The sequence below is a fragment of the Mirounga angustirostris genome, unplaced genomic scaffold (genome assembly GCF_029215605.1).
Source record: "Mirounga angustirostris isolate CCGP_5_RB_7025 unplaced genomic scaffold, mMirAng1.0.hap1 SCAF_3, whole genome shotgun sequence".
Taxonomy (NCBI): Eukaryota; Metazoa; Chordata; class Mammalia; order Carnivora; family Phocidae; genus Mirounga; species Mirounga angustirostris.
Window position 1 is genome coordinate 93,775,815 of NW_026991711.1, and position 25,457 is coordinate 93,801,271.

Here is a 25,457-nt window from a genome sequence, read left to right on the forward strand (position 1 = left end):
TAGCAGTGCTCCTTGGCAAAGACCCACCTGGGTCAGGAAAGAGATGGCAAATGCACCATAAGGAGAGTCTACCAGAGGTGCCACAGAAGCCTGGAGAGCGTGTAGGGAAACCACAAGGATTAGTGTTACAGCCTGAGGCTGGTCAGAGGGGCCTTGACCACCCAGAAGGGGCGGTGAGGGGAGGGAGTCAATGAGACCGTGGAGAGCATTGCTAGCCTTCGCAGATCTCGCATCTGCTGGGACAGAAGCCACGAGAAAGAACTACCCCCATCTCAATGTCCTCCCTCCCATCTCCCAATGAGGCTTCCCATGGCCAAACCCAACCCGTTGGTTCCAACCAGACAGGGCTCTGTTCCAGGGCAGAGAGCAGGTGGGCAAAGGGAGGCCCCAGGCTGCAAACTGAAGACATCTAGCACAGATTCAGGAGCGGGCTCTGGCATGTGTCTGCCATTTTTGGAGCACGAGCTCACCCCCAGGTTCCAGGAGCGAGCCTCGGGTCACAGAGCCAGGTGGGCGGCGTGGAGAGCCTCGTCCAATCAGACAGCTTCCCAGTGGATGGGGCTTGCCATGGAGCTGCTCTTGGAAAGGTCGGGGGTAATGTATTCCTCCTCTCGAGACTCACGGTACCGTTGAAGCCCATTCACATGGACCCCGCAGCATTTCAGGCTTGGAGTAATTCAGACGGGAGTTCGCCTGAAATTTATCTTTGCTGTATTTACACAGAAAGACCTTAAAAAGATAGCCGATAGTGTAAACATGGATAATTATAATATTTCAGGGGAGGTTTAACATACCAAAAGAGGAAAAAGGAATTTTTAAGCACAGCGGCAGAACCCACCTCTGGACACTGAGAAAATTAAAAATTGTTCTTTTCGATCACAAAATCATGCCCATGGGATCCCATATGATCCGGAAGGTGATTCAGGTGCAAGCCAGCTATCACCTGGTCTTGTTTGGTCAGTGCCTCGAGAGGTTGATACCCAGCACTGGTTAACAGCAAGTTGGGTCCTGCTGGGGCCAAAGTCAGCCTCCTTCCATGCAGAGGTAGCATGGGGTAGGAGTGGGAAAACACAGTCCTTGCAGTTAACAGGTCTGGCATGGACTCTGCGCGTCTTGGATTCTTTGAGCCTGCTGAGCCTCTATTTCCCCATCTGTGAAATGGGTGAAGCAATACCCATCTCATGGGCTTTTTCTAAGGATCACCAAGATCCTACGGCGATGGTCCTATCACAGTAGGGCCTCAGCTCCTAATTCCCTTCCCCCCCACTGGTCCAGAAGGAAGCACTGGGTACTCCCCAAGGACCACCCAGGCTCCTCCTCCTCCACGTCTGCCTGGGGCCTGCCAGGGAATGCTGGTTTGGAGGCAGAGGGTGCCGCCCTGTTACTTGGTTCAGACTGACCCAGTTCCTCCCAGACCTTGAATCCAGCCTCTTGTTTCTGTCACAGCAAAGTCTCACCCTCTCGATCACACGAGCAATGTACCAATGGAAAGGGTATGGCAAGCTTTGGAGCCTCAGGCATGGTTTCCAATCCCGGCTCTGCTGTTACTTACACAGCAGCAAGTTTCCCAACTTCTCTGAGTCTCTGGGCAAGCAAGATGGCCAACACTGCTTTGCAGGAAATGTCGAGCACCTGACACAGCCCTTGGTCATTACAGTGACTGGGTCATCGGTCGTTATTGTTGTTAGTATAGTGTGTTCAGACCTTTCTAAATTGGTCAGAACTCTGGCTTAGCTGTTGGGATTTTTCCCTTGATGGGAAGTAGCAGACCATGGGGAGAATCTGCTGGCTTGCGTGTCACCCTTGCCCCAGGGGCCATGCTAATCTCGGTATCGTTCCAATTTTAGTATATGTGCCGCCGAAGGGAGCATGGGAATCTGCGGGTTTGGGGGAAATGTGATGGTGGGGAGAGGGGATGGTGGCTGTGACATGGCCACAGTGGTCTACAAGGGACCCTGGTCTGTTTTGCCCAAGCCCTGCTTTCAGGCAGGGATGCACTGAGCTCGCCAGAGACAGAGCATTCTGAGGCCCTGCTCGGCATCCTCCATTTCCAAGCATGCGAGTGTGGTCCCAGAGCACGCGTCCTGGCCAAAGGAGCACAGGAGACTCTCACAGCGTGACCTCCCCGTGGAAGAGATGAATAATAAAGCTCAACGCCTTGCCCAAGGCACCATGGAAAAAGGCGTTCATCATCTTAATGGCACCTTTCAGATGTCTGCCTTCTCTGTGGCCTCTTCCTCATGAGCCCCCCTCTCGAAAGCAGTCTATGTGAGCTATTCCTGGCATGTCCTGTGGTACAAAAGCGTGGTTCATCTTTTCAAGGAGACATGGGGAGGTTGAAAGTCAAACCCATTGGAACAAACCTTGGCTTTGGAGACCAGTTAAGTGCTTATTAGGCAAGTGCTCGCTCTCCCTGAGAAGATGAGCAGACAGAGTTTGGGGGCACTGGCGATAAGGATGAAAAGGGCACAAGATCTATGCAGTACATACTGTCTTGGGGTGGGGGGGCCCTGGCTACTGGGTCATCGCCTGGTCCTAGAAGGACTCACAGGCTCCAGCTTCAGCCAGGATAAGCCAGGTGGGGAGGGGGCCGTGCCTGGTGAGGTCTGCAGGAAAAGCAGGGGTACAGCTTGGCTTGGCTTTGGAGGAGAAGTGTACCCTCCCTTCAGGCCTATGGCCACTGCCTTCATGCACACAGGGGTGGTGGATCAGCTAATGCTGCTGGGAAGAGAGGCTTGGACTGGGGCTGGGAAGATCTCTACTCCTGCTTTACAGAGAGGGTCAACCTCTCTGGGCCTCAGTTTCTCCCTTAGGACAGCAGAGATTGTATATACTTGTCTCTTTTCTACCTAAATGGTGGGCTGGAAGCAGAGGGTGATAACAATGTCTCTTGACAACCCTGTCTTTTGGCAGAAGAGGTGTCCTAGCATCTCAGGAGGGCCAGCCAGACCATGACCCTGGTGTCTTTTGGTGAAGGAAGGCAGGGTGTTGCCAGAGAACAATGGATGCTGGAGCCACTCGGGGGCATCTCCCACTTTCTGAGAAAAGGAAGGTCCTCAGAGTGTGTAACCTTTAGACGTCCAGGAGGCCCATCAAGACCACTGTGGGCACAACTCCAGGCTGTGGCCAGGATCCCCTCTGGACCAGGGGAGTGTGGATGAATAAAGTGCTGTGGGTTGTTTTTTGTTCCTTGTTTTTGTTTTTTGTTTTGTTTTGTTTTTGTCTTTGGTTTTTAGGAAAGAAAGAAAAGAGAATAAGAATGAGAGTCCTGGGGATTCACCTGGGGATTAGGTGGAGGTGTCATTCATTTCCCAGGGGCAGCTGCAGGGGCATGTGGGAAAAGGAGAGATTGGTCAGGGCCTCCCACCTTTTCAAAAGAGAGCCACTGTGCTTTTATTTCTGCTGCATATCACAGTTCTGATTATGATTTCAATGGACAGAAGATTCCTTAGCTGAGCCGGTTTGAAAACCAGTGCTTGAACCATTGGTCAGCTAGACTGGGAAATTCTTTGCAAACCTCTTCTTTCGCCATGCCAGGATCTCTGTTCTGGCTTTCTCTTGCTGCATTACAAAGCACTCTGAAACTTCCTGGCTTACTATAGCATTTGTTTTCTTTCATGAGTTGACTGGGCTCAGTTGGGCCATTTTCTATTGGGGTCTCTCTTGTGGCTGGAGTTGGAGGGTGGGCTGAGCTGGAGGGCTGAGGCTCAGTTGGACAGGTCACCCAGCATAGCCTGTCTGTACCCCAGCTGGGCGGCTGAGAGAAGGGGGACTAGCCAGGCAGCTCTCTTTCCATGTGCCCCTGCTCTGTAGACTTCCTCCCAGCATGGCGGTCTCGGGGAAGTCAGACTTCTTACATGGAGTCTGGCTACTTCCAGATGCATAACCTGGGAGACCCTGGCAGAATCGCAAGGCTTTTTATGACTTAACTTCAGAAGTACAAGCATCACTTCTGTCACATTCTACTAGTCAAAAGCTAGTCGCAAGGACACGAAGCTCATTGGAGGCCGTCTTTGGAGGCTGGCTCCCACAGTCCCAGAAGGAAGGAGGAGAACACAGGCTTGACCCTTCCCTGCCCTGCCTCTGCAGCCACTGTCAGAATTTGGAGTTGGGGGCCTTAGTCCAGAGACCTGTCCAAGCTCCAGAACTGGGGCTGGCAGAGTGGGCAAAAGGAAGCCCACACCCTGCTACTTGTCTCAAGTTCTTTTTGTAGGGGATACCGGCCTCTGCCCTATGACTGAGATGAGAAATGTCACTCCCTCTTTGGGAGAACAAACCCAAATTCCTAATTCCAGCACTCTGCTGTGGAAATGAAGTCATGTTTCCAGACACATCTGTAATATGATTAGGCAGTGAAGTCTACTTGCCTGTCCGGGCTGAGTCACCCCCCAGCCGGCCTCTTCTTTCTGATGACTGTTCCTCTGACAAATCTAAAAGCAGGGGTCAACTCAAAGGGGAGCAGGAGAGAGGTAGAGTTCGGTCCCGTCTTCCTTCCAGGATGTGCGCTAGCAGGAGACTTCCGGCTTCCTGAAATTATTACTGAAACTTACACTCCTATAACAGTCAGTTTCAGACACTGTAATTTTTCACCAGTTCTGCGTGGGCCCAGCTGGAAACTTAAACCCTTGTTTTGCTTTAGCTGTCATATTCCCCAAGGATTTAAAATACTCTCTCAGATAGCCAGGCACAACCATCATTTGGCAAAAGCAGGGTCCTGGCAACTTAGGAACATCAGTGGCCTCTGTGTCAGCACCGTCTGGGAGGTGTTCCCCACAGATGCACTATGAGGCCTGAGAGTCCATCCTTAGGGGGAAAAGATCTTGCCTGGGTAAACTGAGGACAACCGAGAAATGAGGCCTCAAGGCGTGAATATGGCGTCTCTGGTCGGGGGGGGGGGGGGGGATGTGGTTGGAGCCCCAGGGCAAAGTTGCAGGATTATTTCCTCTCCTGCTAAACTTCGGGGAGACCCCGTTTGAGCTCCTGGCTACTGTGGGTGGCATTAGCATTTTCAGGATTCCCACCTGCTCTCTGATTTCCTGGGGAGCCTCTCTTTCCTCTCCCAGCAGGACAGAGAAGACGTCCTTGCAGTGTGGTCGCTGCTTGGGAACAAATGAGCAGAGAAGGGGGGGGCAGGAGGAAGGTCCTTGGGCACCGTGAAATCAACCGCCACTTATCCTGGGAGGAGACCCCCCCCCAGAGCCCTTGAACTTGATGTTGTTCTGTCATGCGTCGGGAGAGGCTCGAGTGAGCGTGTGCGTGTGTGGGGAGAGAGAAGCGCCGAGAAAACAGTTAGCCTCTGTTAGTATTTGATAGGCAGCCAAAGCACTTTTGTTCCCAAGCCCAGCGAGCTACCTGTGAAAAAAGAAATTGCTTTTCAAGAACATTCATCACAGCAAGTGGCTCTTTTCCTTGTCCTCAGACAACCCCATTCCTAGGCCTTTTCTCCCATTAAAAACTCCTCAGATGTGGTAAAATAAATAAAGAGACAAAGGGGAGGTGTGTGTGTGGGGGGTGGCCCTTGTGGGGAAGGTGGAGGTTGGGGAGGCGCTGTGGGCACAGAAGCAGCAGGTGCTGGGGTCTTGCTGGGCCTTGTGCTGTGGGGCCCACCTGGAGTCTCCTTCCAAGTAGAGGGTCTCAGGCTCCACAGGTGTGATTCTGAAATTCAGGAGCAGTTGTGCTGAGAATCATCAAGCTCTGAACCTCTAGGAGTCTCTGTCCTGTCACCTGTTCCTAAGGGCCCTCCTGACCACCCATACGCAGGGGAGCCCTCCCTCCTCATTGCTCTATACTCACCACTCTGTATATTTCCTTTATGATACTTACCCCATGTGGAATTATTAGTTTGTCTCTTCATTGTCTACTCCCTACCCAGTGTCAGCTCTCTTGAACACTGCTGTATACTCATCAGTCTTTGTGGGATGGAGAAATAAATGAGCAAATCCAAAATGGGATGCTTAGGGCAAAAGGTTCCATCCAATCCAGGATGTTATTTTTCTGAGTTTTTTTTTCAGCAACAAATTCTATTATTTAAAGTCAAACAGAGAAAGACATGTATCATATGATCTCACTGATATGAGGAATTCTTAATCGCAGGAAACAAACTGAGTGTTGTTGGAGTGGGAGGTGGGGTGGGAGGGATGGGGTGACTGGGTGATAGACACTGGGGAGGGTATGTCCTCTGGTAAGCGCTGTGAATTGTGCAAGACTGTTGAATCTCAGATCTGTACCTCTGAAACAAATAATGCAATATATGTTAAGAAAAAAAAAAAGAAGAAGAAGGTAGCGGGAGGGGAAGAATGAAACGGGGGAAATCGGAGGGGTAGACGAACCATGAGAGACGATGGACTCTGAAAAACAAACAGGGTTCTAGAGGGGAGGGGGGTGGGAGGATGGGTTAGCCTGGTGGTGGGTATTGAGGAGGGCACATTCTGCATGGAGCACTGGGTGTTATGCACAAACAATGAATCATGGAACACTTCATCTAAAACTAATGATGTAATGTATGGGGATTAACATAAGAATAAAAAAAAAAATTCTATTATTTAGTGGCCAGGCCGACCAGACCCCAGGGCCTGTTGTGTGATCTCTGTGTGATAGGGGTTAGCTAGCAGGTTTTGGGAGGGCAGCTTACTACAGAAGGAGGCCACTGACCTTTGGTTTCACTGTGTGACCTTGAGTAAGTCTCCCCCATCACCTCCCTGCACCTCAGAGTGCTACTAAATGAGATTAATCACCCACATTGTGGTATTTCTGTAGAGATTATAGTTGATGTAGGGAGGGTTACGAACTGCGTGCTTGTGTTCCCCCACAGCCCAATTCATATGTTGAAACCCTAACCCCCTATGTGATGGTACTTGGAGGTAGGGCCTGTGGGACATAATTAGGTTTAAATGAGGTCATGAGTGTGGGGCCCGCATGATGGAATTAGTGCCTTTATAAGAAAAGACACCAGAGACCTTGCTTCTCTCTGTCTTTCGCCATGTGAGGACACAGAGAGAAAGTGGCCATCTGTCAGCCAGGATGTGGGTCTCTTCAGGAACTGAATCTGCTAGCACCTTGATCTGGGACTTCCCAGCCTCCAGAACTGTGAGAAATAAATGTCTCTTATTTAAGCCATCCATCCTGTGGTATTTCATTTCAGCAGGCTGAGCTAAGACAGGGAACATGCCTGGTACAGGAACTCAATATATCTGGGTCATTTTCCTTATTATTTTGCCAGGTATAGACTCTCTCAACTCAACAAAATATCAATAAGATATTCAGGGATTTCTGAGCACCTAGTTCACAACAGCTCTAGAAAATTCCCAAGTTCTGAGATGTTGGCCGGAGCTTCCCCTTGTTTTCCTTGTATGAGAGAGAGCCATACAGACATGTTTGGGCCCCAGCCTCTCTCATGTTGGTGTTTAGTAGAGGATTCCCCCCTACCTTTTCCACCAACCATGGGTATTTCTCCAGTTGGGTGTGGAGAATAAGGTCGTTGGTTGGACTCATCAATCTGCAACAAGAATAGTCCCAGAAGGGTCTTGGGCATTTAAGGACCATATTTTGGATTCACTCATTCAACATCCGTTTGTTGAGGGTCTACTCTGTGTTGCGGGTACACGAGTGAACTAGACATCATGCTCCCTGCCCTGGTGGAGCTGACAACCTCCCCTGGTTGGGGAGTAGACAATGACCAGATGCATGAATGATTTCATGTTGGGATAAGCACTGTAAAGGACATGCAGGACCATGTGATGGAGAGTGATGGGGAGGGAGAGCTCTCTTGCAGACGGGTGCTCAGGGAAGCCGAGGCCTGAGGGATGAGAAGGAGCAGCTAGGTGGGAAAACCGGGTGAGTGAGGCTGGGTGTGAGTGAGGAGCAGAGAGGAGGCCAGAAGTAGGGGCGGTGGGTGAAGAGTGCACAGAGGTGGTCCAATGGGCCCAGAATTAGCCGGGGCCCCAGGCAGGGTGGGGGCAGATGTCCTGAGGTCCGTGGGGGCCGATGGCGGCCCGAGCCGGGCCCTCCACAGGCAGGCTCCTGCGGCCCGCACGCCTGTTTGCCCCGACCCCAGAGATGATCTGTTGTCCTCTCCAAAGCCTAGCAGAGCAGAGACGCCCTGGTTCCTGGCCGAGCGGCCCCTTGGGGCACTCAGCACCCCGGGCTGCTCGGGTTCCCCCCCCACGGAACCCGGAGACCCACATAACCATACTCTTTGGGTTTGAGAAACAGATACTGGCAAAACTGTCTTTCTTATTAGACAGAAAGGGCTCCTTTTCAGGCCCTACTAAGAATAGCCTAATTTATTCACGCTCTCCGGGCTGGGAAGCGGGGTGGAGGCCACCGGCGGCCCTGGCGCCCTGCCCGAGCCCGGCCGGGAAAGTGCACGCCGGGCCAGGAGCCCCGACGCTGCCGGCATTCAGAGAGGAGCGCTCGGCCCGCCCCGCCGCCGTGCCCATTGGCTCCTCCGCTGCCTTCCCGCACTCCCATTGGCTCTGCCGGCCCCCGGCCGGGCCCCCGCGAGCGGCGCCCTCTGCTGCCCGGGAGGTGGGGAAGCAGGGAGGCGCCACCTTTGGGGAGCGTGGGCCCGGGAAAGGGATTCGGCCGCCGGGAAAAGTGGAATGTTGGCGCTGAGCCGGCACAGAGCTGGGCACATGGATGCAGGAGGTGCCAGGGACCCGGTCAGAGTGGGGAGCGTTGTCAATCACGGGTATCTCCTAGGTACCCCAGGCTTCCTGTTGTTATTTTCCTTTAGTCTTTAGTCCAGCAGTAGGTATTCTTGTATCGCCGGGTCATGGATGAGGAAATTGATGGTGGAAAGCTTAAGGGACTTGCCCAGGGTCACACAGCTAGTCAAGCAGAGGTGGGATTTGATCGCTGCGTTTTGGGACTCCAAGCACTGCACCATGTGGCAACCTAATGGGACTGGGTGGGCATATCCTAGCGATTAGGTGGACAGCAGCAGCTCCCTGGGCCCTGAGGGTGCGCTGAGGTCCCAGCACACTCGGTCCCAGCTTGGTCAGCTCCGAGCAGGCTTCCCACCGGAGATGGCACCCTGCAACACTTTGAAGACAGGTGGACTTGAGGATGCACTGACAGGGAAGAGGCCCTAGAAACAAAAATTAACCAGAAAGGCCTTTGGACTTTGCTATGAGACCAGTCACTTGGTGGCTCAGCCACCCAAAGAGCCATCTCTAACACACACACCAAATCTCTTTGTACAGCATTTTGTGTTTATAAATCCCTTCTTCATGGTCTAATTTTTGACTGCAGAATCAAAACAACTCTGGAAGGTTGGCACCATCTTAATTTTGCATAAGGGTAAATTGGGGACCAGTGAAGACCAATGAGGACAATGTGTAGATTGTTTCCCGTGTCTGGGGTACTTTAATATAATTCTTACAACAGCCCTAGGAGGTAGGCATGTCTTATTTTATAAAGGAGGAGACCAGAACTTGAGAGGTTAGGTAGCTTCCTAAAAGTGACACAGGAATTTAAGAGGAAGTCTTTACCTGATCCAAACTCACTGCCTTTCAGTTACTCTACTGTTCCTTCAGATCCTGAGCCAAGCTGAAAAACAGATGGAGGCAGTAGTTGCTAAGTAAGAAAGATCGAAAGATGACATTAAGATCTCATGCCCAAACATACCCTTTTCCCCCCTTCAACTCATATCAGATGGCTGAAGCACCAGTATTGACAATTATTTTGTTGAGTAAAACATTGCTTGAGCCGTGATCATCTTATAATTTAAATCTCCCTGTATGGAAGGAAGGCATTAATTCCTTAGCATGATAGAGAAAGAAAAATACTTCGGTAGACCACTGGAGCTATTCAGCTAGTTAAAATATCTGCTGAATTGTATTATTGTTGTGATCACATTTTTGCATTTCTCCACCTTCTTTGTAAGGATAGTTTTGTGATAGGTAGCAATGAAAATGAAGCATCCAGAGAGGTTCTACTTTTGGGTAGAATGCAGTAGGTAGCAGCAAACCTACTGGGAAGGAAAAACTCCCACTAGGTGAGTTGGGATTACTAAGCCTTTTCTTCCATGAGTCCATTTGCTGAGTCAGTGTCCAGACTGAGTGTTGGGCACTAGCGGAAGGAGAAACCAGCAGGAATTTTGACAGCTACATGGACTATCCTGAATGACTAGAGAATACAAAGCTCCAAACTTTCCCCATAGAACACTGAGTGCTGGGGTAGTAAAAAATGCTGGTGGGATGGGCTATCAAGGCACAGTTTTTAGTTCTTGAACAGCAAAATACAGGGGTGCCTGGGTAGCTCAATCAGTTAAGCATCTGCCTTTGGCTCAGGTCATGATCCCAGGGTACTGGGATCGAACCCCACATCGGGCTCCCTGCTCAGCGGGGAGCTGCTTCTCCCTCTCTCTCTGCCTGCTGCTCTGCCTACTTGTGTTCTCTCTCTCTGTCAAATAAATAAAATCTTTAAAAAAAATTTAAAAAAAAGAAAGAAAAGCAAAATACAACTAGAGGAAAAAGCCTTCAAGAAACATGGAAAGTATCCTCCTTAAAACATTTGGAAGATACTTTGCTTGCATGTGAAGGGAGGTAAAGAGATAAGCTCAGTAACTCAGAAGAGCAGAACTTTCAAGGCCAAGGTGACAAAGAATTGCCAGGCTCACAATATCAAAAACTCAGGAGGACCATGCATGAGAAGGAAGCTTCTAGAAGGAGAAAGTTGCTAGAAGGAAGAAGCTGCAAGAAACATGTGCCATGTCTCACCCTTGTGATGTCTGAAACCAGAGGTACACTAACCCTGGAATCCAGCTCCAGCCCAATTCAATTTCTGATTGGATTGAGGTGATTTGCCCCTTACCTTATCTGCCAAAGAGGAGATAGGAGAAGAATCCTTTCTGGAGAAGAAGAATAATGATTTTTAAGTTCTATGATTCTTTTATATGTAATATCTGAAATTCAATTTAAAAAGATTATAAGACACATGAATAGATAAGAAATCATGACCAAGAAGCATGAGAAAAAAAAATGTAAAAGATGCAGACCAATAGAGTGTCTCAGTCACCTCAGGCTGCCATAACAAAATATCACAGACTGGATAGCTTAAACAACAGACATTTATTTCTCACAGTTCTGGAGGCTAAGAAATCCAAGATCAAGGCACCTTCAGTGCCTGGTGAGAGTCTCCTTTTTGGCTTGCAGATGGCCACCTTCTTGCTGTGTCCTCACATGGTAGAGAGAGGGAGATCTGGTATCTCTTCTTCTTGTAAGGGCATTAATCCCATCATGAGGGCTACACCCTCATGACTTCATCTAAATCTAATCACCTCCCAAAGGCTCCACTGCCAAATACCATGACAATGAGGGTTAAGTCTTTAGCATATGATTTAGGGGCAGGGGGGACAAACATTCAGTCCATAGCACAGTTTATAGTAAAAAGTCTGACTCCATTTTTGATATTTGAATGCTGACAGCTTTTAAGCCCCACCACTCCCCCTTCCCTTCTGTTTCAGACCTGGGCCAGCTCATAAGAAAGCCTAGGGGCTCCCTTCATTAGTCTCAGCAGGAAGTTTAAACCATGCAAGCCCTGGTCCATGCATGGAAACACTCGCCTCTAGCCCCACCCTCCAATGACTTCAAAGCCAGTCTCCTTTCTCTGCTCCCTCAAGCCATTTTTAGACCTGCTTGGGAGGTTTCCGGATTCTCCCCAGAAATCCTCATAGGTGAGTAATAAATCTTCTCGTATCTTCTAGGTGTGTGCTTGATGTCATCAGTCTTGATACTTGAACCAAATTTTGGTTGGAGGTATTCATCCCACCATCACAACTCAGATAATTTTGCTATTGGAGTTATCGGACAAAAATTTTAAAATAACTATGATAAACAGAATAAAAGAATACACAGAAAAAGATGGACAAATGAAGGAAAAGATGGAGGATTAAAGCAGAGAATTAGAATCTATAAAAATTCAAATAGAGATTCAAGAACTAAAAAACCTTAGTATTTGAAATTAAGAGTTCTTTGAATGGATTTAACAGCACCCTAAACACAGTAGATGATGGATGGATGAGCTCAAAGACATGTATATAGAAGATACTCAAACTGAAGCACAGAGAGAGAAAATAATGAAAATAACAGATCAGAGTATAAGGCACATATTGGGACACAGTCTTCAGATCGATCATGTATATAATTGGATTCTCAGAAAAGGGGAGGTAGAGAGAAAAAGAAAAGCATATTTGAAGAGATAAAGGGCAAGAGTTTTCAAAATCAGAGAAAGACATCATTTCATAGATTCACAAAACTCAGTGAATCCCAAGTTAAAAATATACAAAGACAACTACACATAGGTGAAAACCAAAGACAGTGGGAAAATGTTAAAAGCAGCCAGGAAAAATAGAACACATTACATTCAAAGAAGCAACAGTGAGTTTTGGCTGCCTTGTCAATAGCAACTATGAAATCCAGACGGCAATGAAATGACATTTTTAACTGTAGAAACATTCTATATTCCGTGAAATTTTTTGTTTTTGTTTTTTGTTTTCAAAAATAAAGGCAATTCAGGTTCCTCTTTTCTTTCCTTTTTCTTCTCTTCCATTCCTGAGCAATTTATTTCTAAACCCATTAGGTGGGGTAGAACAAGGTGTGGTGTGTATGTGTTTGTGTGAAGAGTGTGGAGAGTAGAGGAAGCCATGGTGGCTCAGAGCAGATGTCAGAGCCCAGATAGGATGAGAAGGGCATTCCCATGGAAGGGAAGCCAGATGTGGGATGCCAGATCCTGAACACAGTGAAGAGATCATCCCCATTTGTGGAGAGGAGGTTCAGGTTTAGCCAGAGAGTTACAAATTTAGAGGAGAAAACTAGAACAAACCCTGTGATGCTTGTTTGGAATAGAATGTATCTGAATGGATTCATCCACATATACCTATATATAATATATGTGTATATATAATAGATATTAAAATGTTGTATATGTATTACACACATACACACACATATTCTCTAGCTCTGGCCACACAAAGGAGAGAGAAGATACACCTCATTGGCAAGGAAAACACCTAACACCTAAATTTTAGTTTCTAAATAAGTTTCTTTTTCTTCTATTTTTTTTTTTAAGATTATTTATTTTAGAGAAAGGGAGAGGGAAAGAGAGTCTCAAATAGACTCTGTGTTGAGTGCAGAACCCAACTTGGGGCTTGATCCCACGACCCTGAGGTCATGACCCAAGCTGAAACCAAGAGTCTGACACTCAACCAACTGCGCCACCCAGGGGTTCCACTAAATAATAGTTTCTAAGAAAGAAGCCAGGGATCCTAGGAGAATGACTGATTCTAGGATTGGGGTAGAGAAAGTATAACATGAATCTGGAACATCTTGTGCCTAAATGCAAGGGAGTGCTCAATGAATGATGAGGACATGTCGAAAGGATACAGAAGCTGTCTTGAAGTGGCTCCCACTGATTAAATAGGGACAACCTGAAAATAAAAATAAATAATAAATAGGACTATAATCCTTGGAATAAAATGAGAAACCACATGTCTATATAAATCAATAGTTAAGTAGTAAAGTTCAACGAGGACCAAGACTACTTATATAGTTCTAAAGTCTCTCCCCACAAAATACTTAATAGTTACAAGGGAGACGAGAATAATTCACAGGGTTCAGAAGGCTGGCAGACCCCACCATAATCAAGTGATCAAAATATGCATCGCCAGTATGGGCACCACCTGATGAGATGCAATGAGAAGAATTCAGCACTCTTTCTGTGACATTCCTGCCAAACATGCATAATCTGAATGTAATGCTCACAAATCAGGCTATCAGACAAATACACATGGGGGGACATTCCGTAAGATATCTAGCCTGTAATCTGTAAAAGTATCAAAGTTAGGAAAGGTTGAGGAGCTGGTCGAGACTGAAGGAGACTAAAAAAGCACAGTAACTCATGACAACTAAATTTTTGATCTGACGCATGATTCCTTTTCTAAAGACATTATTGGGACAACTGGCAAATCTTAAATGGGGTCTTGGATAAGATGAGAATGCATCATTATTAATTGCCTGATTTTGTAGGTTGTACTGTGGTTATGCCAGAAAATATAGGAAACATATGCTAAAACATTCAAGGATATTGGGTTGGCAAAATACTCTCAAATGGTTCAGGAAAAAAACACATTTCTTTGTATCACGCTTTGTACTTTTCCATAACTTTGTGATTCTTTCAAAGCTTTAAAAGGTTACAACGAATAAATGAAGGCAAAGTAAAGACAGGTTCACACTAACAAAGCTGAAAGAACTTATCACCAGCAGACTCACGCTGGGAGAAATACAGGGATAATGATCCCAAATGGAAATACAAAACTGCAGGATGAAATAGACAGTACCAGGAAGCAAATATGTGATGGATATAAGAGGATTGACTGAAGCGACTATAAAAACTATGGCTCGTGGGACTGATAGCATATGTAGAAGTAAAAAATTTAATGACAGTAGTACCAGAGAGAGGATGGACACACACCTGTGTAGGTTTCCTCTATTATTTGTAAAATGGTAAAGGTACCAATTTAAGGTAGACTCCAAAAGTCAATGATGCATCTGAATTAACCACTAAAAATTAATAGAAATATAACTAAGAGTTTAATAGAAGATATAAAATAAAATACACACCAAAGGAGAAATAAAGGCTTAAAGAAGAGGTGTAATAAATTTTTAAAAAGAAACAAGATGGTAGATCTAAACTCCACTCACCACTCCTATTAAAAGACAAATATTTTTAGGCTGGATTAGAAAGAAAACAATCATGTGCTGTTTATGAGACATACTTTATCTTTACATTTTTTTTAAGTAAGCTCCACACCCAACATGGGGCTCAAACTCATGACCCTGAGATCAAGAGTCACATGCTCTACCGATTAAGGCACCCCTATGAGACACTTTAAATAGAGGACATACAAAAGCAGAAAGTAAAATGATGGTAAAAATTATAGCATGCAAACACTTACCAAATGAAAGGTGTGGCTCTATTAATATCAAACAAAATAGACTTTATAGTCAGAAGTAGTGAAGAAGGTAAAGAGAGACATTTCATAGTGATAAAAGGGCCCATTCAACAGGAAGATTGAACAATCATAAATTTGTATGCACCTAATAATAGAACTGCACAATACACAAAGCAGAAAAGTTGACAGAACTAAAAGGACAGATAGGCAAATCTGTAATCATAGTTGAGATTTTAACAAATCTCTTTCAGCAACTGATAGAAAAGGCAGATAAAAAAATCAATGAGTGTATAGAAAATATAAACAACAGAGTTAATCACCTTGACTTTAATAGACAGTTATAGAACATTGCACCCAGCAACTGGAGAATACATGTTCTCCTCTTCAAGAGCATATTTACCAAAATAGAACATGTATTGAACCATAAAGCAAGTTATAACAAATTTCAAAAGGTGAAATCATGCTGGGTATGATCTCTGACCAAAGTGGAATGAAACTGGAAATGAACAAAAGAAAGATTATTAGACCTCAAATGTTCAGACGTTAAGCAGAACACTTATAAATGTCATATGGGTCAAAGAAGAAATCACACGGAAAGGTTTTAAAATCTTTATGCCAGCTAGTATAAAAACTTAGACTAAATTTTGATGAAATCCAATTTATCTATTTTTTCTTTTGTTGCCTGTATTTTGGTGTGGAATCTATGAAATTGTTGTCAACTTCAGTGTCAAGATGTCCGCCTGTGTTTTTTTCCGGTGACTTAAAGTTTTAGCTCTTAAGTGTAGGTCTTTGATCTATATTCAGTTAATTTTTGAGCCTGATGTTAGCTAAGGGTCCAACTGCTTTTGCATGAAGATACCCAGTTTTTCCAGCACCATTTGTTGAAAGGACTGTCCTTTCCCCATTGAATGGTCTTGACAACCTTGTCAAAAATCAACTGACCGCATAGGGGAGGGTTTATTTCTGACCTCTCTACTCTATTCTGTTGATGGATATAACTCTACTTACACCAGTAGCATACTGTTTTAATTACTGCAGCTTTGTAGCAAGTTTTAAAATCCGGAAGTGTGAGACCTCTAACCTTCTTTTTCAAGAATTGTTTTGACTCTCTGAGGCCCCTTGGAATTCATACGGATATGAATCCAAGGGTCAGCTTTTCCGTTTTTGTGAAAGAGGCTGTTGACATTTTGATAGGGATTGCAGTGAATTTATAAATAGCTTTGGATCATATATATAACCCTTGAAACACCTTATCTATTACTTACAGATTCACATGTAAGTAGAAAGAATAGAAGCCTGGACTCACCAAAATGGAGATAGTGGTTTCCTTTACGGGTGGAAGGGTTAAGTCTAGGGAGAGTAAAGAGACTAAGGGGGGGGGTACACATGGGCCTTCAATTATACCTATAGTGTTTTATGTCTTTAAAAGATAATGGGAAGCAAATTTTAAAAAATTATCACTGCTGATGAGGTGGTAAATGGATGAGTGCTATTTTGCTCTCTACACTTTTCTGTAGTTTGAAATTTCTCATTATAGGCAAGAGAGACGTCACAAGTGTTCTGCACAGGCTGGAAGAGTAGACTGAAGATGTGGAAGAGAGCTGGAAGGGTGGGAAGTGGTGGTCAGGACTGCAGAGTCAGGGTGGTGCTGAGTGCTGGGGTCGCCCAGCCTCAGTGAGGCCCACTGGGGGCTGGCTGAGAGCCCCCCACCTGGAAGGCTCTCACCTGTCCTTCTGCCCTTCATTTGATCCCCTGTTAACTCTCTACCTGTCCATCAGGAGCCCAGTCACAGAGGAGAATTTATTTTTATTAATTTTTTTTCTTTTCAAGTTTTGATATAAATTCCAGTTAGTTAACATACAGTGTAATACTAGTTTCAGGTGTAGAATGTAGAAATTCATCCCTTATACAACACCAGTACTCATCACAAGTGCTCTCATGGAAGGGAATTTAAACACAGGTGGGACTTGACTTCGATCCTATCTGCCTAAGTGAGGCTCAGGAGAAAAAATTCAACCCAATAAAGCTTTAGACCTTCCAGTCAATTCTTCAGTGTTCACTTCTAAATATCAACAGGAAAACCAAGATTCCAGACATCTGAGGAAACACTCAAGAGGAAAGAGATTAAAGTAAAATAAAATAAAATTAAGTTAAATTAAATTAAATTAAATAAACAAAAGAAAACTGTCAGAACAGAGACTATGCAGACAGAAGAAAACTTTTTTTTTTAAGGGGGGGAGGGAAAGAGAGAGAGAGGTGGGAGGAGCAGAGGGAGAGGAAGAGAGAATCTTAAGCAGACTCCACACCCAGCACAGAGCCTGACTTGGGCCTCAGTCTCACGACCCTGAGATCATGACCTGAGCAGAAATCAAGAGTCGGATGCTTAACCAACTGAGCCACCCAGGCACACCGAGAAGAAAACTATTAAAGAAACAAACCAAAAAATTCCCTGAAAGCTCTAGTGTTGATACTTTTCGAGTAATAAAAGAAGATATCGCATCCATAACATAAGAAGGAGATGCTCTGAAAAGGGAGCCCTCAGTAAAGACAACAAAAAAAGAGAACACAGGATAAAAAAAATAAAATAAAAAGCTTCACTAAAGGATTAGAGGATAAAGAAATCACTCAGAAAGCACAAAACACAGAAATGGAACATGGAGGGAGAGAGGATAGCAAGGAAGAACATAAGGACTAGTCCAGGGGCCCCAAAATCTGAATAAAAGGAAATTTTAGGAATGGAGGCTAGAGAAAATGGAGGGGAGGAAATTGTCAATCAAATAATTCCAGAAAATTCCCCTGAATGGAAAGAAAGGAATTTGCAGCCCACCATGGCCCGTCAAGGACCCGGGAGGATGGGAAGTGTGGACCCAGCAAGGCAGACACGTGCGGTAAAGATAAAGGGAAGTGGCTTGGGCACACAGAATCGGGAATCAGAGCTGTTTTGGATTTCCCAGCAGAAACACTGGCCTTAGCCTTAGAGTTTGGCTTTCAAAACTTCAAAGGAAAAGGATTTCCAACACTATTTGTTACTATTGCTACATGACAAAAGTTAATGGCTTAAAACAATGCACGTTATTATCTCACAGTTTCTGAGGGTCAGGAATTCAGGAGGGGCTTAGCTGGGTGGTTCTGGCTCAGGGTTGCTCTTGAGGTTGTGTCCAGCTGGGGGCTCATCTCAAGGCTCAGCTGGAGCAAAAGAATTTGCTTCCAAGGTCATTCATGTGGTTGTTGGCTCGGAGCTGAAGGTCCTTGCTACAGAGACCGCTCCCTGAGGTGCTCATGATGTGGATTCTCCCAAATCCAGCAGATTGGGAGAGCCCAAGATAGCCGGTTATAATCTCATCTGGGAGGTGATGTTCCCTCCCGTCCAGACTCAGACCACTCCAGTTCTGCTGAACGACACAATGGAGTCACATTCTGGTCCTGCTGCAGCCTGTGACATGCTGGAGAGTATTCGAGGATTCGGGAAGCCTCCTCATTTTGTCCGTGCCCACCTCCCACAGCCGCGTCAACTCGGCAGCCTCACATTTTGCTGTGTGCAGACGCTCCTTCCAGTCCTGCTCCCTATTCAGACCCACTCAGGAAGTGAGGCTCAGGGGAATTTATGATGAACCTCACCTCCGAGCTAAGCCTGAGGGACAGGGCCAAGGAACGGGACAATACCTGGGTCTCCCCATTATCTGAAGCTTCGGTGTTTGTAGGGCACAGGGATGGGGGGATGCAGGAATAATAGAATGCAAAGAGATTCCTGGAGCTCATCTGTTCTTTCACTCATTCTTCATTTTTGGTGCACCTGCTGGGTGGTGGTTTCACGAATTGATAAGAAAATTCAAACATAGTGTACTAGTTTCTTATTGCTACTCTCACAAATTATCACAAAGCTAGTGGCTTAAAACAACACAAATTTGTTCTTACAGTTCTAAAGGTCAAAAGTCCAAAATGAGTCTCACTGGGCTAAAATCAAAGTGTTGGCAGGGCTGCATTCCTTCTAGAGGCTCTCGGGAAAGTCCTTTTCCTGGTCTTTTCCTGCTTCCAGAGGCTGGCTGTATGTCTTTGGCTTTTGGTCCCTTCCTCCATTTTCAAAGCCAGCAATGTCAGGCTGAGTCCTTATCATGCTGCCCTCTCTGGCTCTCTCTCTTCTGCCTCCCTTTTCCACTTACGAGGACCCCTGTGATTACATTGGGGCCACCCAGATAATCTGGGGTGATCTTCCCATCTCAAGGTCAACTGATTAACAACCTTAATTCCACCCACTGCCTTAATTCCCCTTTGCCATGTGACCTAATACATTCACCGTTTTGGGGATTAGGACACAGAAAATTTGGGGAGGAGCATTATTCTGCCCACCACACATACCAACAGAAAAGAAAACAATTCACAAGAAAAGTGCAAATAGCACACAAGTCTATGAAAAGATGGTCACTTTTCCCAATAATCAAGAAAATAATAGTTAGAACAGCAATGAGATCCCATGTTCACTCTCCAGATGGCAAGTGTGAACAAGGTTAACACCCTCTAGGGCTGACTAGGACGTGGGAAATGGGCACTCTTATTGCCTGCTGGGAGGAGGGCAGTAGCTACAACATTTGGGGGAACCTAATCTGTTGGGCTATCAAAATTAAAATACACTTACATGTTAATTTTGCAATCCCACTTACAGGAATTTATTTCCTTCAGGAATAACACATTGCCCCTGCATTCAAAAAATGTCAGTGTGTCAAGCATTAAGGGCATAGCCTGAAATAGGACGGAGCAGGCACCTGCTCTCGTGGAGCTGACGTTCTAATGGGAGAGGCAGGCCACAAGGAATCAAAGAAAGGGAGAAACTAGAAATGCACTGGGTGGGGATTAAGGCTGCGTATTCCTTTCCTAGGGCTGCTGTAACAAATTACCACAAGCTGAGTGGCTTAAAATAACAGAATAAAATATCTCCCAAAGTTCTGGAAGTCAGAAGTTCAAAATCAAGGTGTTGGCAGGGTTGGTTCCTCCTGGAGACTCTGAGGTTTGAGAATCTGTTCCTTGCTTCTCCCCTGGCTTCTGGCTGCTGCCAGAAATCCCTGGTATCCCTTGGCTTCTAGACATCTCACTGCAGTCTGCCATCCCAGGGCATTCTCTTCTTTCTGTGTGTCTCTTTGTCCAAATTCCTCTCTTTTTATATGGGTACCAGTAATTGGATTAGGGTTCATCCTAGCCAGGTATGACCTCCTCTTAACTTGACTGCACCTGCAAAGACTATTTCCAAATAAGGTCACATTCGCAGGTACTGGGAGTAACTTCAGTGTATCTTTTTAGAGGACACAACTCAACCCCCAACAGGCTATGCAGAGAATTGATATAAGATGATAACAGAGTGAGGGTGGCTACTTGCACTTGGATGACCAGCCTTGGATGAAGGCCTTTCAGAGGAGGTGACATTGAACCTGAGCTCTGAGTGTCGAGGAAGAAGTCACTAAAGATCAAGGAAGAGCATTCTAGGAGAGGGAAGAGAGGGTATAATTCCTTCAAGGCAGAATTGGGCTTGGCCAGTTCACGGCCCTGTGACCGGAGCTGGCGCCAGTGGGCATGGGAGAGCGTTCCAAGGTGAGCTCAGAGAAGGCACGGGGCCAGATCATGCAGGCCTTGGAAGCTCCGGGAAAGGAGTTTGCATTTTATCTTGGAGGAGGTGAGTGACATGATCTGAGCTGTGTGTTAAAGACTGCAGTATGGGAGGATGTACGTACCAGGGTGTTGATCACACCACTGTTGGCAAAACACTGGACAACCTGTATGTGCATTCACAGGGGACTGGATGAATCAACTACGTCATGTCCATTCCATGGATAATGAGTTCGAGCTATCCATATTCACTGGCAAAAATGTTCTTGACATACGGAGTGAAAAGGTAAGGTGTCTGGTATCTGTGTGTGTGTGTGCACGTGTGTGTGTTTTCTTAAAGTAGCAAAAACCATCTGCGATTCTTGAATGCGGTCTACGCACAGGGAGGAGAGACAGGCCTGGAGTTGACTTGGGCCCTCCCAACCAAACCCTTGCTAGCAGTCGGTCTCCCTGACGGGCTCGGGTTGTAACATCCGGCCCCGGTCCTAACAGTCCTTTAATGCTGTACATCTCATTTACGACACCCTCTCCTCCCCAGAGCATGTGTAGAACCATAGGATGTTGGCGGATGAGTGGTCTTTAGAGGTCTCCTTGTTTAGCTCCCCATTTGACAGATAGAGGAGAAGAGACCCAGAGAGGACAATGATCGCTCAGCAAACCAGTGTCTGCGGTGGGATCCAAATCCAGATAATCTCTTGACTGTTTTCCTCTGCCCTGCTGGAACACCTTGGCACGTGGGTTTTCCCATGTTCTGTAGAGGTGCAGACCACATCCCACGAAGGCTAACATAGCATCAGCAGAGTCCAACCTTTGAGGCTGTGAACTGCCTGGGAACACAATCTGATTCCCATCTTTGGAACCTGAGTGCTCCTTTACAAGGACTCCCATTGGAAAGCGTTGTTCTACGAAGTAAGCTGGCTTGTTTTATCCACCACCTTCACCCAGAGGCTGTTCTGTGACAAACTCCTATCTTGCACAGTCCCCTCCTACTGGTACCCCATTGCTCTCCAAGTGCAGACAGTGGGCTTCAACGTCCAGACTAGTGTGAGCTAGTGAGGTGCTCCTGTGGACAGAGATGGAGGAGGCCCCTGTTCCTGCCTGGTTTGGGGAGACAAGGAAGCCAGGAGACTCAGACATTTGGAGAGGTTTTGTAGAAAGGGCTAAACTAAATAATTTCCAGGTTACTCTAAATGAATCCTTCCTCCTAGCCTCTCAAAGGCTATTCTTTCTGGAAGGCTGCCTTGACCTCAGAACCCGAGGTGCTGTCTTTGATGGCCTCCTGAGCATGCGTCGGGGCCTGTCCTTACCTCCTTTCAGACTCTACCCACTCAAAAAACTCTTCGTTGATTTCCTGACCCAGAAAGTGAAACGATTCTGAACCTCCATTCTCTGAGAAGTCCAGGACGCAGCCTTTTATAAGGGCTCAGATTTCTCTGGATTTTCCCATTTTCAAGTTGGGTGCTCTGTCCCTGTGTTCAGGTTGCTCATTGGTGGTAAAAATCAGAGATGTACTTAGGACACTTAAAGAAAATTGGGTGGTAGGACAGGGTTATGTGCACTAGTCTCCCCCTGGAAACAACCCTAATGTCCATGACCAAGAACGGATGCTTGCACTGAAGTGTGGCTATGCAGTGGAGTGATTAGCAGCAAGGAGAATGAATGACCTAAACAACAGGCAAAACATGATTTATTCTCAAAAACTATTACATTAAATGAAAGAAGCTGAACTCAGAAAATCACGTAGGTATGATTCCATTTATGTAAAGTTTAAATGCTGGCAAAATTAAATTACAGTGGTTAAAGTCGCATGCTTAGTTGGCTGGGACAGATTATAAAGCAAAGCCACAAGTTCTCATACTGGTCAACTTTGGGGGGAAGGGAGGTGGTGAGTGGGAAGGTCTTTGGGAAGCTGCAATCCTGATTCTCAGACTGGCCTATAATTTAGTCCCGAAGAGTTTGTTCCGTTGTATGATTTTTTTTTTTTAAGATTTATTTATTTATTTGACAGAGAGAGAGCACGCACACATGCTGACAGGTGAAGGGGCAGGTGGAGAGAGAATCTCAAGCAGACTCCCCATTGAGCGTGGAGCCTGATGTGGGTGGATCCCACGACCCCGAGATCATGACCTGAGCTGAACCAAGAGCTGGACACTTAACCGACTGAGCCACCCAGGTGCCCTGTATGGTTATTTTTTAACACATATTTCTCTCTATATATATATTTTAAAATACAAAAGGCTGATCCCTATATTGTATGCACAAAATTAATTTTACACTGTATGTTAACTACCTGGAATTTAAATAAAAACTTAAAAAAATAAATTAGAATATCAAAAAATAAAATCAAATAAAATATAAAAGGCTGAAAAAATGAAGTCCATAAATTTTTAAAAAAGGATAGGATTTTGAGCAGGGGGGGAGGGGCAGAGGGAGAGGGAGAGAATTTTAAGCATGCTCCACGCCTAGCGCATAGCCTGACAGAGGGCTTGATCTCAAGACCCTGAGATCATGACCTGAGTTGAAATCAAGAGTTGTAATGGGGCGCCTGGGTGGCTCAGTCGTTAAGCGTCTGCCTTCGGCTCAGGTCATGATCCTGGGGTCCTGGGATCGAGTCCCGCATCGGGCTCCCTGCTCAGCAGGAAGCCTGCCTCTCCCTCTCCCACTCCCCCTGCTTGTGTTCCTGCTCTAGCTATCTCTCTCTCTGTCAAATAAATAAATAAAATCTTTAAAAAAAAAAAAAAGCTCTTAAAAAAAAAAAAAAAAAAAAAAAGAGTTGTAATGGACTGAGCCACCTAGGCATCCCAAGGATAGGATTTAATGTAAGGATTTGTGGGGACTGAGGTTGGGGTCCTGTGGAGGGTATTTTAGGGGGAGTTGGACTCTCTTTCTCCTCCTCATCCCCCTCCTTCCTCCCTCCTTTAGCTCCTCTTCCTCTTCCACTTTCTCTTCTCTACCATGAAAAACCCATGTGTCCCCCCTCCGCCAGTCATCACCCCTTTGCTAAGTATGGGCAGCCCCTCTGCTCCCAGCCTTTTGTCTCTTCCAAGAACTGGAAAATTCTTTCCAAATTCAGATCCAGGGAAAAGAGCATCTAATTGGCCACTGCTGGGCACCAGTCACCTGAGGATCAGCCGCCCTGGGTCAGGCCCTCCTGGTGCATCCGCTTCTGACCCACAGTCTGGGGAAGGGGGTGAGGAAGGGCAGCCTCGACAGCTCTGGTGGAGGGGCGAGGGGCGGCCAGTTTCTCAGAGAGGGCCGACAGGATGGGACCATCCCTTCCAACACAAGGAGAGGATGGTGAGGAGCTGGCCTCACAGGTGGACGGACAGCGGGGCAAAGGGAATTAAGTGATCTCAGGCCCCACTAGGAATGAGAAGAACCTAGAACTAGACCAGAATAACCCAGGAGGCCAGCTGCCCTGGCTCTATTTGCCTGCTTTGGGCTGCCTGGGATGGGGTGGGGGTGCCCCAGACCCCGTTTTCTCCCCACTGTCATGGAGACCTCTTTCCTAACGAGAAAGTTCCGTGAAGGAAGCCAGGTCTCTCCCCCTGAGTGTGGCAGAAGCTGTGTCCAGCAGCCAGGCCCCTGACCCTTCCCGAGAGACCATGTCCTCAGGTTAGCTGATCTCGGCATCTCCCCAGGAACTGTCATTCATTATTTTGTTTTAAACGTATTTCTCTTCTTCTTGCCTTGCCAACATCTCCCCTCCCACAGCCCCCCTTCCCTGGGAGTCAGCTGGGGAGCAATGGGTTTTCCTCACAAATCCTGCCCACCTCCTCCAAGGGGCGCCCCCCATCCGTCTGCAGAGCCTTCACCGCTTGCCCCGCTCTGCGGCGCGCAGGGCCACTGTGGAGCGGCTGAGCCCCCCACCTGCGTCTCTCTGATCTTCCAAACCCTGCAGGGAGGGGTGGAGCCAGGCCTTCCAAGAAGGAAATTGACCGCGGCCGCCAAGCGATCATTGCTGTGCACCTGCTTCCAACACAGAACTTGTTTCGTGTTCTCAAACCTCTGCCAAGGAGCAACTTCCTCCCCTGGTTTTGCAGCTGAGGCTTGGTGGTGGTGGCGGCGGTGGTTGGGGCGGGGGAGGGGGAGTGTCAAGCCATATCCCAAAGGTCCAGCTGTTCATATGTGGCAGAGCCGGAACTGACCCCGGTTCCTGCCTGAGTTCAAGGCCCTGGGTCTGTCTGCTCTGTGAACCTCTGAAGCATGTTCTTTTCGGCTCATCCTCTCATCTGTTTCTGAGGGGCAGACCCTGTAGCTACCACTCCCTTTTTATAGACGAAAATTGAAGATCAGAGAAATCGAATGGCTAAGAGCACACTGGGCCCTCTAGTTTCGAACTCAGAGCCTTGGCAGCTGCAGGGTGTCCGTCCTGGCTGCTCTGTTTTTCTGGGTCAAGCATTGCCCTGCATCCTGCCTGCCTGCCTGCCTTCCATGCTTTCTGCGTCCATCTATCTATCCATCCGTCCATGTACCCACCCACCTATCCATCCACCCACCCGATATCTGTCTGTCTGTCTATCTATCTATCTATCTATCTATCTATCTATCTATCTATCATCATCTCAGAGCTGATGCCATCAAGGAGCTCTCAATCCAGGGCCGCCTGGGTGGCTCAGTCGTTAAGCGTCTGCCTTCAGCTCAGGTCATGAGCCCAGGGTCCTGGGATCGAGCCCCGCATCGGGCTCCCTGCTTGGAGGGGAGCCTGCTTCTCCCTCTCCCTCTCCTTCTGTGCTCTGTCTCCCTCTCGTGCTCTCTCAAATAAAATAAAATAAAATAAAATAAATAAAATAAAGGAGCTCTCAATCCAACGGACAAAGATAATATGCACGTGCACGCACACACACAAATGTGCACACACATATGTGAACAATCACTTCTAGGCATGCTTCAAGTACCGCCAGAGAGA

The 25,457-nt window shown here is 46.7% G+C and overlaps 1 non-coding gene across 1 annotated transcript; it reads right to left on the bottom strand.

The window, feature by feature from the left end:
- Positions 1 to 1,765: 1,765 nt before the first annotated feature.
- Positions 1,766 to 1,869, bottom strand: LOC123840055 (U6 spliceosomal RNA). Its single transcript, XR_006789875.1, has one exon. It is a non-coding gene; the product is annotated as a U6 spliceosomal RNA (small nuclear RNA).
- Between the last annotated feature and the right edge of the window lie 23,588 nt (positions 1,870 to 25,457).